This window comes from Cydia strobilella, chromosome 2 (assembly GCF_947568885.1).
Source record: "Cydia strobilella chromosome 2, ilCydStro3.1, whole genome shotgun sequence".
In the NCBI taxonomy this organism is placed as follows: domain Eukaryota; kingdom Metazoa; phylum Arthropoda; class Insecta; order Lepidoptera; family Tortricidae; genus Cydia; species Cydia strobilella.
The window spans coordinates 18504889-18521643 of NC_086042.1; positions in this window are offsets into that span (position 1 = coordinate 18504889).

Sequence of the window (16755 nt, forward strand, 5' to 3'; positions counted from 1 at the left end):
CCCCGCTTGTATTGAAGGATAAACGACAACTTTCCGAGCTAGTGAGGGGAAAATAATTTTGCTACCATGTGACACATACTGCTTTTCACATCACCTATGAGGTAATTATGATGTTTAAAAATATTATATAAGCTAAAATAATGTGCAAAAAAATGCAAAAATAGTGTCCTAGAATAGAAAAGTGTTACTTTGATCCTTCCTAGCAGGGAAAAAAAGTGCCAGTTTGATCCCTCCTAGCAGGGAAGAAAAACCCCTTTTTCGAATTGGTGATGTGAAAATACTATTAGTAGGTACCTCCAGAAACTTGAGTTTCTTAGTTACCACATTAAATTGGGTTCCTTGTATATCTATCTTTCTCGTTACTTGCAAATAAACAGTTTCTGTGCCCTGTAACCACTTAATGAAAATTTACGAAAAGGCGCACTTACGTTCTGCAGCTGACTGTTTCACTTTTTCGGCTAAAAATTTTACTCCACTTCGGAACTAAGGCTAAACTTCATCTAATGAGTCTTGATTGAAATTCAACTTTCTACTTTAATGAAGGATTATTTTTCCAATTCTCACAGAAGATTTTTTCGTCGTTGCTTGTTTGGACTTTAAAAAGGTACGTACTTATAGGTCTCACAATTTAAGGATAATGTAACCATTAAGCGATTTAATTCTACTAACCACTTATTACAGAGTACTAGGTAAATCCTATTGGTATTATAATTTAAAATAAGTTTGCCTTAAAAGACGCAAAGCCCTTAAAAACTGCAGCATTAATGCTGTCAGTCTGAACTGAATATTACTTTTACAACCTTACTCAAAATACGTAAATTCATTCTAAAAGTCGTAAAGCAGAATAAGAATGTAAAGGAAAACACCTCTCTTTGTCTCGAGTTTCCATCCTCTGGAATATTTCTGATTTCCATATGCAAAGCGAAATGTCACATAACGCGCGGCAATTTTATGCCATGCATTATTCAGATATTGAAGGGGTTTTATTTCAGATCTTGGCAACACCACACATCAATTGGATTAAAATATTTGTTTAGGATTTTCCTCTCAATGTTAGCGATGTAGCGATGTCTCAATGCATGCGATAGAAAGTGTTTGTGTTTACCATTTTATTAAAACTAATACATTATGGCCGTTCCCTGAGCCAGAAGGAAAAAAATCTCTTTATATGATCATATTATTCTAAGAGACGTTGATATTCGTAGACGTGGAAAAAATATATGTTGTTCTTGATTATATTATCTGTAAAAACACAGCTTTCGATACACGAATTATGACACTTCGCTCGATACGATTAATTCCCAAAGTAACCTAACTCGGACTTTTATTCAAACTTTACTCGGTTATTTATTGTGTGACACTATAAACAAAAAAAAACCGGACAAGTGCGAGTCGGACTCGCCCACCGAGGGTTCCGTACTTTTTAGTATTTGTTGTTGTAGCGGCAACAGAAATACATCATCTGTGAAAATTTCAACTGTCTAGCTATCACGGTTCATGAGATACAGCCTGGTGACAGGCATACGGACAGATGGACAGCGGAGTCTTAGTAATAGGGTCCCGTTTTTACCCTTTGGGTACGGAACCCTAAAAAGAGGAAAAAAAATCTTAACCTAAATAGTAATTTGACAGCTTTCGAATTTCGATATGGTAAGGCAACGTTTTTAAAATGAATAAAACTCGACAAAATTCGATCAAAATTGACACTTGGCTCAATAAAACAAAACCGATGGAACGGCCTTAAAAATATAGGTATTTGATTTCTTTTTCTATCTATCTATCCTTTTTGAAATATTATACTTATCCAATTTTCACGAGTGGGTGATATTGTATTTTTTTGACATAGTTTTCACTAATTTTAAAAAGGAGGTTCTTTGTTCATCGAGATAATTTCCCCGATTATGTATAAAAGTACTATGGAAACAAGTTAGTTATATTCTGCTGAAAAGTCGAGGAAATTCTTACATAAAATATTGTAAGCACACCTAAAGTGATTTGGATATTCTCATATTAATATGTGCATTTCCTATTGGAATCACCAAACAAATGCTAATAAAGCACATTGTATTATTTATTTATTTTATTCATTACATTTCACAGCATAACAGTATTCCAAGTAAGGGGTGTACCGAAAAAAGAGCTGTAAACTTCAAATGAAAAAAAATTATGCAATTGATAAGGATTTTTGGAATTTAGGATTACTAGAATATGAAGCTACTTTTAATTTAAATAATTATCAGTTTTTTTATTATTATTCAATTTTCTGCAGGAGTGATAAGAAACTTTTTCCTAGCGCATTCAGTGGCAGCTTTTTACGGAGTTGTTTTTCATATTTGCCTGCACCATCCCAACACCTGCTGGAGTTGTTAAAGTTTTTTGGCTGTTTTATCCTTTTCTTTTGAATCCATCAGCGTGAGCGATTGCCTAGGTCATATCATAACCATGCTCAAAACTTTAACAATTTGTAAATCAGAATCGCTTCCTCACTGATCTTTGTTTTGTACTTGCTACGAGCTACGGCGCGGCGTAGCTCATACTGTTTGTCTACGAATTACCTACCCTATTGGTACAAAGATAATTTGAAGTTAAATAATAAAAACCGGTAAGTGCGAGTCGGACTCGCCCACCGAGAGTTCCGTACTTTTTAGTATTTGTTGTTATAGCGGCAACAGAAATACATAATCTATCACGGTTGATCAGATACAGCCTGGTGACAGACAGACGGACAGACAGACAGACAGACGGACAGAGGAGTCTTAGTAATAGGGTCCCGTTTTTACCCTTTGGGTACGGAACCCTAAAAACTAAAAGGTAGTCACTAAATGGTTAAAAAAGGCTGGAAATAAATAAGTCAGTCAGAGTCAGTCAGATTTTTTAAATCAATTTCATTAATTTAGTTGTAATGAAACTATAGAATCAAAGTAATATCTTTGTAAGAATTGTAAGCCTCAAAGTCGAGCGTTTTCAAATCACTAAGAACCCAACACGATAATACCGTCTTCATACCGTAGCCGTACATTTCGTACCGTCGGTGGTAAAAATAGAAAATTCATGCAGTAAGTATGCAGGCGGTTGCCACGTTGGTTTGCATGTAAATACGCCCGCGCTCCAGGTGGCCAGGGCTGCCGTTGCACATAAACTATTTGTATTAAAATATATTCTGTCCATGTTGTGCCAACTCCCGTATTAATCGGAGGCTCTGCGCTCGAAGTTGTTGACGATTATGTATACCTAGGACAAACAGTCCAGTTAGGTAGGTCCAACTTCGAGAAAGAGGTCACTCGTCGAATCCGACTCGGTTGGGCAGCGTTCGGGAAGCTCCACAGTATCTTTTCGTCCAAATTGCCGCAGTGTCTTAAGTCGAAAGTCTTTGACCAGTGTGTGCTGCCAGTGATGACATACGGATCTGAGACGTGGGCGCTAACGATGGGCCTCATAAGAAGGCTCAAGGTCACGGTATAAGCGAACCATTACACTTTCACCATATTATTGTTTATTTGGTCCCCTTATGTATGTATTGGTGTTTGCAATTCAAACGAAGGTACGATGTTTAAAATACTAGGGAATGCAACCGGTACCGTAAAATGTGGCTACTTTACTTAAATAAGGTTGTGATATAGTTTTCGTATTTAAAAACCGTTGCAGCACAATTAGCCAGCGGGGAGCAAAGTAAGCACATTTTACTGTAAATATTAAATATTATGAGTAATTTACCCGTCCGCCCGTTTTTTTTTACCGGTTTGCATTCCTTAGATAGTAGTATAGTAGTATACAAGTATGGAACCAGAATCATGCCCATGTGTTTAGGACGCTGTTGAACACGTCATAGCATCTGTGATAAGGGCAGAGCTGAAGTATTGATACATCCCAAATGTCATTATTAAATCTCACATGTACTGTAAACATACCCAATAATAATGACAACGGGTACACCTACATGGAATTCAGTACAGAAAGTTAAAGGTTTTCATCGCAGTTAACTAGGCAGGCATATGGCTTTGTCTTAGACGCTATTATGAGCCCTGTATTACCTAATAGGTAAGAGTGCTTACATAAATAGGGAGACTTTTTTGCGACAACAATTTTTTTCACTGTCAGAAAGCTTCTGATTTGTGTTATCGCACCTCGTTTTATCTTTACAGATCTTTTTCTGCTTGTTACAGCCCTGTGATGGAACAATTTAAATGCTAATTCCACCGGCAAAGGCTTTATCGTGGTTTATACCGAAATGCGAAGATGAAAGATAGCTCTCACGGAAAATATTTTGCCTGGGCAAAGTAACAGAACGTTGTTCTTTGTTGTTCACGTTGTTTACGTTTTATGACATTCTAAAACTACCATTAATTACTATTAGAACCTATGGTCGTTGGGACAGATAAGTTCTTATGTGGTGATCGCGTACCTATAGGAGACCAGAAGGCGCATCTCAGAGAAATATAGGAACACTAGTGGTAATTTTAGGTAGGAAGAAGCTTTAGTTCCGCAGTGAATGTCTTCCGACTGATGACATAGTCCGCACTTGAGAGACGTCGGCGTCGCACGTAAAGAAGAATATTGATCCCGCGGTCACTGGATGGTGTATATGTTGGAGGATGGAGAGAATTGATATGGATGTGATAAAAACTTTAACTTCACTTTCTTACTGTATTTATTATTTATAATTGAAAATGCTTACATTTTTGATGTGATCGCTAAGAATGGCGGCTAGGAAGAGAGAGAACAGTGTTGCCACACGCAGGAGGCGATTCAAGCTATAAAGTAGGTTCTACACCTCTGGACACTTACTTAGGTGTGTTTCACACATAAACTGGGGGGGGGGGAGGGCGCAAATGCCTATTTGAGACAAACAATATTGCTTAGTACACTGTAAATGAATAATGAAAGAAAACTATGGCTTAAACATGAACCAGTAATTAACAATAATACTATTGAATCTAAAATATCTTATACAAGTTCAAGGGTTCTATACAAAATTACAAATACAACCAACAACTAAAAATAAATCACAATAGAGATGCACTTACTTGTGCAACAAGAACTAAAATTAAGGACAATTTTATTAACTTAATATCACATATTTGGGTTATGCCTCTACTGGCAATACCACTATTTTTGACACAGCACGGGAATGCAACTTTTTATCTGAGGTTTGCACCTCCACAACTCTTACATGGCCATCATTGCCATAAAAAAACTTTGTTAATCCTACCTAAGGGCCAGGTTAAAGGAGGAGTATTTGGAACCTGTAGCAATACCACCATGCCAACCTTTAGGTTAGGTTCTGTTTTTTGCCATTTAGTTCTTTGGTTTAACAATGATAGGTATTCCTTTGACCAAACACTCCAAAAATGCTGCCGTATTTGCTCGCAGCACCTCCAAAACCGGAGTCTATTACTGGGGACTGCTGCCAAGTCGGGTTGGGGAGCAGAAGTTAGCTCAGCACCAATCAAGAAGTGCCCCGGGGTTAAATATGAAAAATCAGAAGTGTCATGAGACAGAGGGGTCAACGGCCTAGAGTTCAGTATTGCCTCAATTTCTATGATTATTGTGCTAAATTGCTCATATGTAAATATTCGATTTGAAGCAATCCTTTTGAAGTGAAATTTTGCTGATTTGACAGCAGCCTCCCAGAGACCTCCATGATTGGGGCTATATTTAGGAATGAAATGAAACTGTATGCCTTTCTGTAGTACATAATCATTGACAGCCTTCTGAAAATAATCTTTTTTATGTAAATCATGGAGCTCTTTTAGTTTGTTATTTGCACCGTGAAATGTTGAGCCATTATCACAAAATATATTTTGTGGATAGCCTCTTCTACCAATGAAACGCTTTAGTGTAGCTATGAAAGTGTCACTGGTCATATCGGTGACTACTTCAAGATGCACAGCCTTGGAGGCGAAGCAAACAAATACGGCTACATACCCTTTACCTATTACACTACTTCTAAGAGCTGATTGTTTAATTTCAAAAGGTCCACAATAATCAAGGCCTGTATTTTCAAATATTCGAGCTGGAGTGATTCGCTCCTTGGGAAGTGATCCCATTAATTGCCGACTAGCGGTGGCCTTACAACATGTTATGCATTTATTGATTACAGATTTTACTTCTCTCACAGAGTTAATTATACAATATTTTTGACATAGGCCACCTAGGACAAGCTTTAACCCTGCATGCATGAGCATTAAATGCTCTTGAATAATAATCAATTTAGTTACATGACAGTGCTTAGGCAAAATTATATTATGCTTCTTTGAGAAATCTAAGTGTGTGGCATTGTCCAACCTTCCACCCACACGAAGAAGCCCTGCCGAGTCAACGAAAGGGTTAAGTGCTTTTAAATTGGAGGTTATAGCTTTGTCCTTCTCAATACACACAAACTCATCATGAAAGTAGTACATTTGCACACCTTTTATTATTAAAGTCAAAGCGTCTCTAGACTCTTTTACAGAAATTAGATTTGTAGGAACCACTTTTTCTTTACATTTATTTATAAATCTTAATATATATATGAACAGTGACTCTAATCATTCTGAACAAGCTTGAAAATCGTTCAAAAAATGAATCAATAACATTGTCATTTACAGTGGCGTTTCACGCCTTATACTCATCTAAGTTATGATATTCAACACTGCACAGCGGTGGAGTTATTTCTGACAAATGAAAATTATACTCATTGCCTTCAGTCAAATAGTCTGGGCCATGATGCCACAGCTGTAATTAACGGGACATTAGCATGTCTGCTGTAACGCTGACATAGCACTTCCGAACTCTGTATACCAGCCTACCCCGTTTTTTCCGATTGTTCTCTGTAACAAAGAGTAGCGCCAGTGGGGATTACGGGGCGAAGGGCTCCCTATAGTGCATACAATTGTATTAGTAGTATCGTGGTGTAATTTTAATTGTTATCACTAAATCTAGGCTAAATACAAATACTGTAGAGGTGGAATGGAGTCACCATGACTCACTAATCTCACTATGGCTTAGGTTCCAACGCTCTTCCAATTCTCCACGGAATCATAGACCTGAAAAGACAATTATATGTATATTTATATCACATATATACATATATATTTTGCAAATCCGCTAAAATCAAATATTTCTCTTGCATGGTCCCTATATCCAGGAACAAGGAACAACATACATTTTTACGATTTCGGATGACAAGGTCAAATCTTGGGTTTAATGAACTTCACCCCATTTATCTTATGAATATCGTATATGGGAACTACGGTAGAATGTTATGTGACGCAGTACCGACCGGTAAGGGAAACAATACTACTAGTTGTAATAATTATTTGACTCATAATGATAGGTATATGAAAAACGTCGCTTCAGGTGCTTTTCTACCCAAGTGTTGTAGAGGTAAGGCTTGTCTAAGTTACCTTGGGGTGGATGTGAGAAATAATGATGCTCCAAGGCACTTTAGGGTACGCAGCGGAGAAAAAATACTGTGTATTTTGCAAAAGAACAATCATATCAACATCATTAGATACAAAACCTAACCTAAAATAGCGTTAACAAGACTTCTTTTCGCTTGCACTAGTATATACGGAAGTCACCTACAGACCTAGTAGCCAAACAAAGTAGAACCTTAACGAAAGTCCCTAAGGTAGATTCTGATATTGCGGGTTTCAATTTAATTTAAGCGAGGTGGTAAATTGCTCATGAAAAATGAGCTCAAAGTAAAGGAGTAAAAGTCGTTTTTGGCATGGAAATGGCTTTATTAGGGGTAGCAATGTACATTTTGAGCCGAGGCGAGGGTGGTTAGTTTGTTTCCACAGTACGGTTTTGAAGCTAAATAGCATTTATATTAAGGTGGTTCGACTAGGTTACCCAAAGCTTAAACCCCGCTAGATGGCGTCACTTTCGCAAATTTTCAGGTTTTATTTTTTTGTGGAATAGTGTTGGTATCTGTATACTTAAAAGTATGTTTAGCGCACTCTTTACATAAATATTGAACTATTATAATAAACATTGAATACTTCATTAGTGCAAAAAACACTTTTAAAGTCGACAGAGTGTTTCTGTCATGCTATTTCCTACTATTACTCACACATGCAAACAGTGTTTCCGTGATGCTTGTAGTAGACAATTTCATGCAGTGTAAGTATGCTGCAATGGCGTTGCGGTATGTTCGTGGAAATACGTGCAAGAGGATTCGGGTTCGAGACTGGTACGTCAGGGGTACTTTTTTTGTCCTTTTTGTGTTATCTTATGTTTCTTATACCTTTTATTCTTCGAATTCTTGTCCGATTCCGATATAACCGAAATATATTTCAGTGATATCGGAAACGGCTCTAACGATTTCGATGAAATTTGCTGTAAGGGGTTCGATCTAGCTAGGTCTTATCTCTGGGAAAACGAGCATTTTTGAGTTTTTACTTATGTTTTCTTTTTCTCCCAGATATTCAGTATTATTAATAAATTAGTTTATAACGTTTTATAAAAATATGTGACGTTTTGAACTAAAAGGTACCACATTGTCGGTTGTCGATTAGGTTGATTTCATTTTGAAGCTTTATGGAAATATGACAACAATAAGTAGGTACCCGTTTGGTTGAAAACGCCACATATATTGAAAACCTGACTTTCACAAATCTCACCTTTTTGGGTTCTTCCAACTCAGAAAGGATGGAGAATACTGACGATTCTTAGTAGCACTAGCCCAAGGAAGTCCAGGTTTGTAAGTGTTAGGTATCAGTTTTTTTTTAAAGGGCTAAATATAGTTCTACAAGTAAAGCAATCCCTTACTGCCCAGCCTCTATAGTATTTTTCAAACTGGAAGGGTACGATGATAGATTTCATCTCCATACAATTTATAACCTAATAATGCCAAATGTTGCAAAATTATATTGAATTGAGATCTATCATCGTACCCTTGCAGTTTGAAATAGTTATTTACGATACAAGTGCGGAAAAGAGAAAATTCGAAACGAGTGGCGACAGATTAAAACACGACCGCAGAGAGTGTTTTAAATCGACACGAGTTGCGAATTACCTATTCGCACGTGTATCGTACAACGTTTTACAGTACATATGGCCCTTTAAACTTTCGACATATGCATGAAAAGTGCTCTTTACGCACTAGGGCGAGAAAGTTGCACCATATGTACTGTAAAATACTTTTTAGTACATATGGTGCTACATATACGTTACCGCCCTAGTGCGGTAATTAGTACAATACGTGCATATGTCGAAAATGTAAAGGGCCATAATTATGTACTGTAAAACGTTGTACAATACACGTGCGAAAAGGTAATTCGCAACTCGTGTCGATTAAAACACTTCCTTCGGTCGTGTTTCAATTTATCGCAACTCGTTGCCAATTTCCTACTTTTCGCACTTGTATCGTAATGTACTAATAATAAAGTAGTAATTGTAAAATAAAATTAAAACTTTTTTTATATTTTTTTTTGGATTCAAGTAGGTACAGTGAGTAACAACATTGCATGGCCTAATTATAACTATTATAGAAAACGGGATATTTATCATGTTTATTTATATTATTTATTTCTCGATATTTTGGCCGGTCTTGCAAGACCAGTCGTTGTGGAGATCCCTGGGGAGGCCTATGTCCAGCAGTGGATGTCTTGTTGGTGTAGATGGATTCACACAACAAATGAAATAACATTTTTTCATATTTGTTATCCGTAGTTGTCCCTTTACCTGAAAGAAAAATAATATCATGATAGCACAAAATCTCTAATGTTATAGGAAGAAAGATGATGCAACAATATGGATTCTAATAAAGTTATCATTTACTTACCTAGTAATAATTGTGTTTTTCATTCATAGACAAAATTCCATAATTTTCATCCCCAGGAAATGTTTTATTTTACTTTATTGCAGTGAGGATGTCCTGATTTTTTCTGGAGGAAGGAAAACATTTTATTTCCAAGAATGCCTCTTCATTTTGCACAATACCTAAAAAAACCTAGAGTTAGTGACACATTGACTATTCGGCAACCAAAACAGTAATAATTACATTATATAGGTATAGGTTCACTGCTTATATCTACCATTACGGAAGAAGTGAGAATTATTTTCTAAAAAGATCGGCACGAGAAAATTACAATGTACAATGAAGGAATGAAACTGTACCTACCTTACGAAACTTCACCATCATGAATTCCGCTTCAATTGAGTCTGAATTTTTCTGGATTTTCGCGGACCAGAACACCGATGATTTTTGTAACTTGATTTAGACGTTGCTATCATTTTCAATTTATACAAACAAATTGACACAATAAACATGACCCTATGTGTCAGTGTCAACACTGTCAAATAAAAATGCACTAAACACGGCACTGCAACTGCAAATCCTGCCAGGTCGGCCAGGCAACGTCGCCAACGTCATAGAGTGGCAACGCCGCACGCAACGTATTTGTACACGACATTTGTGACACACACATACGTAAAATTGATGAAAAAATTACGTTGATTTATGTATGATTTCTGTATGAAACAAAGTTTTTCTATTAATTTAGCGCAAACGAATATTCGAAAGTAGATAAATGAGCAAATATTTGTGTAGTAATAGTGTGTAGTGCCTTAATTAAAGCAGATTGAATTTTGTATGAAAATCGAACCACCTTAATTGTTTTATCTACACATATCAAAAACCTATGATGCGTTCAAAAACTGTAAATTACGTCAAGCACATAAATAAGTTTTTGGCAAAAATTTCATTTTTGGTACACGCTTTTTTCGCTGACTGTACTTTTCTTTCCACAGACAACTAATACTTATCGAGACAATTTTAAAAACCCCAAACACAAGTAGGTTGCGTTGTTTTATCACAGAGTTCCTATTACCAAGTTCTAGTAGTAGTAGTAGGTTTGTTATAACCTTGAAACCTGATCGTGTTCAAAGTCCATTACGTGACCTTTCTCACAAGTGCAAACACGACTATGATACGATATTCCATCATGGAATGCCAGTGCCTATCTTCCGGCTTCATCATCAGACCTTGTAACCTAATCGTGGTCAAAGTTCATTACAAGACTTTTCTAACGAATCCAAACACAGCTATGATACGATGTTCCATTATGAAGTTCCAATTCATATCTTCCGGCTCCATCATCAGATCAATTCGACAGTAACGTATTGTCATCAGAACTACATACAGCTGCCAATTTTCATGACGCTACGATCCTTGGAAGATGGTTAAATTAGTTACCTTAGATTCGATTACATAGTTACATACTGGTCGACCTAATTAAAGCGTGTTAAAAAAACCGGCCAAGTGCGAGTCGGACTCGCGCACGGAGGGTTCCGTACCATTACGCAAATGGCAAAAAAATCCCGTTTGTTGTATAGGAGCCCACTTAAATATTTATTTTATTCTGTATTTATTATTTGTTATTATAGCGGCAACAGAAATACGTCATCTGTGATAACTACATATCACGGTTCATGAGATACAGCCTGGTGACAGACGGACGGACGGACAGCGGAGTCTAAGTATAGGGTCCCGTTTTTACCCTTTGGGTACGAAACCCTAAAAAATACGAACATCTTTAAAAAACAAAGCAATTTGATTTGATAAATTATAATATCAGTCAGAGAGACTACATGCTACTTGATATATATATAGGACGACATGGCAGTTACGGCATACTCTAGTTAAAACAACTACGGTTGCGTGACATGCGTGAAAATAGTTATCATCTACCGATTTACCGCCAATTGACGTTCAGTTTAAATGGCATTAGGTACTCATCAGCTCATCACTGAATAATGGGGGTGATCTTCGTTCAATCGTCTCTTATTGGGACATCTTGTGTATCGCACAGCTCGGTTTACCGAATGGCGGATGAGTGTGGGCACTCGGGCGAGGGTCTGGGATGGGGGTCAACGACATCAGCTGGCCCGGGAAATATCACTATAGGTCAGGTTACATTCGCAGGTTGCGCTCTACTCTACACTCACTACTGTTTTCGTACATTTCACCGGCGCACTGAATGAAACTTGCTAAATGGCTAAATATTTCTGGTTGTAATTTTAGTTGGAAGCTGATTACTGAAATGTAGGTATCTAAAATGCTCTAGGATACCTACTATGTACATACCTCTATGGTAAACTCGTAGACCAAATTATTAAGTGCAGTCTTACTTTTGTCAATAAGTTTTTCTCTGTTAATTTTCAGTTAATTTCAGCTCTTGGTTTTCTGATTCCCATCGCGGAGGTAGATCAACTGGAATCTGGAATGTTTTAATTGTAAGTTAGAAACATACTGATGGTATATATGTAGATCGTATTTAATTCACTTAGTTTATTACGATTATTACGAGCCATGTGGGTGCACACGTGACGCACTGTCCGCACCGACAATACGTAAAATCCCTACTTATCCATATATTATTAATGCGAAAGTGTGTCTGTCTGTCTGTCTGTTACCTCTTCACCCTTAAACCGCTGAACCGATTTAGTTGAAATTTGGTATAAAGATAGTTCGAGTCCCGGGGAAGGACATAGGGTAGTTATTATCCCAGAAATCATCCTTTAAGGGGGTGAAAAGGAGGGTGGAAGCTTGTATGGGAAATCGATTTAGTAGATTGGATAAAAAATAAGCTACCCAAATTACTAACTCCACGCAGACGAAGTCGCGGGCAAAAGCTACTAATAATAATATTATAAATGCGAATGTAACTATCTGTCTGTCTGTTACTTCTTCACGCTTAAACTGCTGCACCGATTTCTATGAAATTTGATACAGAGGTAGTTGGAGGCTCGTGGAAGGACATAAGATAGTTTTTATCAATCATCATCATCATTTCACGCAAACGAAGTCACGGACAGATAATATGTATTTGAATTGAACGGATTGTCCAATTTGCACATGAACGCAGATCTCGCTTCCCAGAAAACAATTTCGCCCACAGAAGTTTTAGCTCCAAACATTTTCCATTTCTACGAGTCATTATTTGAGTTAAAAAGTTTTGTTTAAAATTTGTCTTTGGTTAAGTCCGCTTTAAGTAGGTATATTTCCGGAATTAGCTTTATGATATGAGCTCTTTCTTGGTGTTGGCTGGTTGGCAATACAATATACAAATAAAAATATCCATGACTTAGGAACACCTTAGGAACAAATATCAGTGCTCATCACACATATAAATGCCCTTACTCAGCCGTACTACGTAGGCGAACAACACGCGTCCTACGTGGGCGATCTTGTTGCTAACGCGAACGCCGCGCCGCGCCGCGCCGCTTAGCTTGGCGTTCGCGAGTTGTTCGCTTACGTAAGACGCAGCGTTACCGGGATTTGAACCCAGGACCATCGGCTTCATAGGCAGGGTCACTACCCACTAGACCAGACCGGTCGTCAAACACATGACATGCAATTTAATTATGTACGCTAATTATACTATGACTTAAGAATTTATTGTTCAACTAATTTACTGTTTACCTACGCTTGAAGCTCTACGTCGTAGCATGTAGTATATTTTTCCTGGAATGTAGAGAAAATGTGATTATGGGGTTACGTTATACGCTCCGCTCTAACAAAACCGACATTAATAATTTTCTAAGATTTGTTCGTAGCACCCTGTACCGCGTCGTGTTCTTTGTAACTAAGAAAAAAATCAGTAGAGGTAAAATGTTCTATGTAATTATTGTATATAGCAACAATCGTAACGAATATGTCACATTTAAATGCATAGGTAGTCGTTTTACCGCAGTTTAGTAAAAGCCGCACCCAATTTGACGGAGCACCGCAGGGCAGATCTGGCCAAAACTGCCCGACCACGGAGGCAGGGGCCGCGGTCCCCCGACCGTGCACCCTAGGTACGAATAATTCAACAGTCTGTATCACCCTTTTTACAATTCCCCGTGAGTAAGTAGTACAGAGTAGAAAAAGGGCAGAGCTCGTAGAACAATAGGCTGGCCTAGCTAGTCAAAACAGCTACTTATTTTTTATTGTTATTTTTAAACTCGATAAGGATCGAATTGTTGATAACCAACTTTAAATCGTCCAAATAAAATAAAAAAACCGAAACGTTAGTTGAAGAAGCAACAAGTGACGTAACCAAGGGCCTGACACTCTTTGATAGAGAAAGATAGTCTTTTTGCTATTCCTATAAGAGGAAAGAGAAAATAGTGCCATGCTTTGTCGTTATCACCGACCGGGTTTTTTTTCATGGTCGGGTTATGGCAGCATAGGTAGGAGGCGATGGCGAAATACCGAAATGTATAAGAGTGAAAGAGAAAATAGTTATTTGTTATACAAGGGTGCAAAGTTGTATTTTACCCGCGAGTGTTTCAACACACGAGAAGTAAAATACATTTGCGCCCGTGTGTAACACAAAACTTTTCACCTCACTATAGCGAGGAAAGTGCAACATCCACAGGCGTTAGATCATCTTCATCACTGGAATCACTCATTTCTTTACGATATTATAACAGAAAACTCTGGAAGTTGTGTATTTTTACGCAAGTCGGTGAGAAAAGGTTTTAAGTAAAAAAATTGTTGACAATGTTGACATTTCTGATGTATGAAATGTCAACGATGCGTTTTGAAATTGCATCGACTCAACTTGTGCGTTCAGAATTATATTTAACATCATTATAAAAAACAAACGTTTCTTATGGAATTTTAAGGTTTATGACTTAAAATCATTAAATAAAGCTAAATTTGGTATTTTTTATTAGATTCTCAAACCATTTATTTAATGATAATTAATATCGAACGAACCATTATCATGAGCGTTTTACGTTTTGTTATCTGTCAAGCTACTTAAACACGCTCCATCCAAGGTCAAATTACTTTCCCCACTAGTGGATAAAACGCGTTTTTCCCCGCTTGTATTGAAGGATAAACGACAACTTTCCGAGCTAGTGAGGGGAAACGGATTATGCTGCCATACATTAACTTTCTCTTACCTCTGGTCGCTCGGTTTCATGTCTATAACTACTATACTATGTCTATGGACGTAAAAAAATCATAATAAAATCCGCATAATGTCCGCATTTAAAAAATAAATAAGTTTCAGTGTGTTTTGAGAATATAATTTGATTATATATTAATAATAATAACATTAATAAGCCCGCAGGGCAGCTTGTGGCGAGCTGTTGGGGAGTGACGACCCCACGGACCCGAGTGCTCCAGAGAGTCGGTCAGGGTCTCCGTCTCCGGCGTGTCTCCGTCAGTCGGAGTGGACCCCAAGGGGACCCGCAGGACTCTCAGCTCTGGCTTGCCTTCATTGGATGTCCAGAGGGGAGTCGTAAGAGCTATATGCTCCAGGGGTGGAAGTGGTAAAGGGCATAACGCCGCGAGTAACTTCGGAGAAAGCGCAGCACACCTCTCGACACCCCTGAGCCGCTCACGCCGGTGTTGCGCCTGGCCGTCTTTACGATGGCGCATCAGGTGCCCATCTAACGAGTGGCGAGTCACCGCCTGCCTCGATAACTTGTGCAAGCAATGTTATGGCAGGTGTCCGGACTTCTTCGCAATAGCCCAGTCTTTTTTCCACCCAAACTTAAACCATAGACCAGTACTCTGTCCATATTCTCTACAATAGCTTCCAATGCCTGCTGAAACCGGTTCACGGGTATCTATTGATGTACCCATGAATGGGTTCCAGCAGGCGTTCTACATGACATCAAATCTCTCCAAACGGCCTCTACGTGTTGGATCTATATCCCCACGCACGCCTTATAAATGACCGGGATCGAAAGACCCGAGAGTTTTAAAACGGAGATACACATTAATAATAATAATAACATTAATAAATAATAACTATAATGTAGTTTATTATAAAATAAACTAGCCTATTCATTCAATTACAATAATAATAATAATAATGTCCTCCTCGCCGTGTCCGACGACGGCGACTCCAACCGTTTTTAATGGGAAAACGTTGCTGGAGTCATCTGCGCGTGAATATATTTAAGTGGGTAAGCAGTTGCGCAGGTGCAATTACAATACATTATAGATAAGAACCAGTATACATTCTTCTCTTTCTAAAATACACATTTCCATAGCAGGTAGAGGTAGGAATGTCAAGTTGGTGTGTCCGTGTCTCAATCGGTAACTGAATTTGCAGAAAAGCACCTCTTAAAACTACACTCACTGCAAATATCCGTTCAAATATAAGTATGTAGTACTCTATGGCACTACACAACTTATACGGGCCGTGCGCCAAGCGTGCAAGCATGTGCCGGCACACGACACGGGCGGCAAGCATGGAGAAGTGTTTTACACAACATTTTAGTATAAAACCACGGATGCAATACTTCCGATGACACTTGAATCATTCCGATTTTCGTCACCTTTGTGATATTTGACAGGCAATCTTGTAAATTCTGAACTGATACGATGACGAAGACTTGGTGATAAAACACAAAATAAAGAAACCAGAAATTTGGTTTTCTTAAGGGCCCACTAATTACTCGTCAACTGTCAACTTTTTGTTCTAACTTTGGGCCCCTATAGAATCGCCGTCGGCCGTAAAAGCTTGTATCAAAAATGAAATGTTTAACAACAAACTTACAGGGCCACATGCTTGGGATTGGGATATAAACACGAAGTTTAGTTTTAGAGTAAACGAGTAAACTGCTATGTATGTAGGTACCCGTACCTAAGTTAGGAACTCTAAGCATGGCAATAGAGTGAATCAAGTTTAAAGTTTGGGCTGTATAATGACGAGAATTTGCAATTGTGCATATTGACTTTATTCTTTAATCCGTTAGCTAGGTCATTAGGTAGACATTAGATCAGATTCATAAAATACAACGCGTGTTTCTCTATTACTT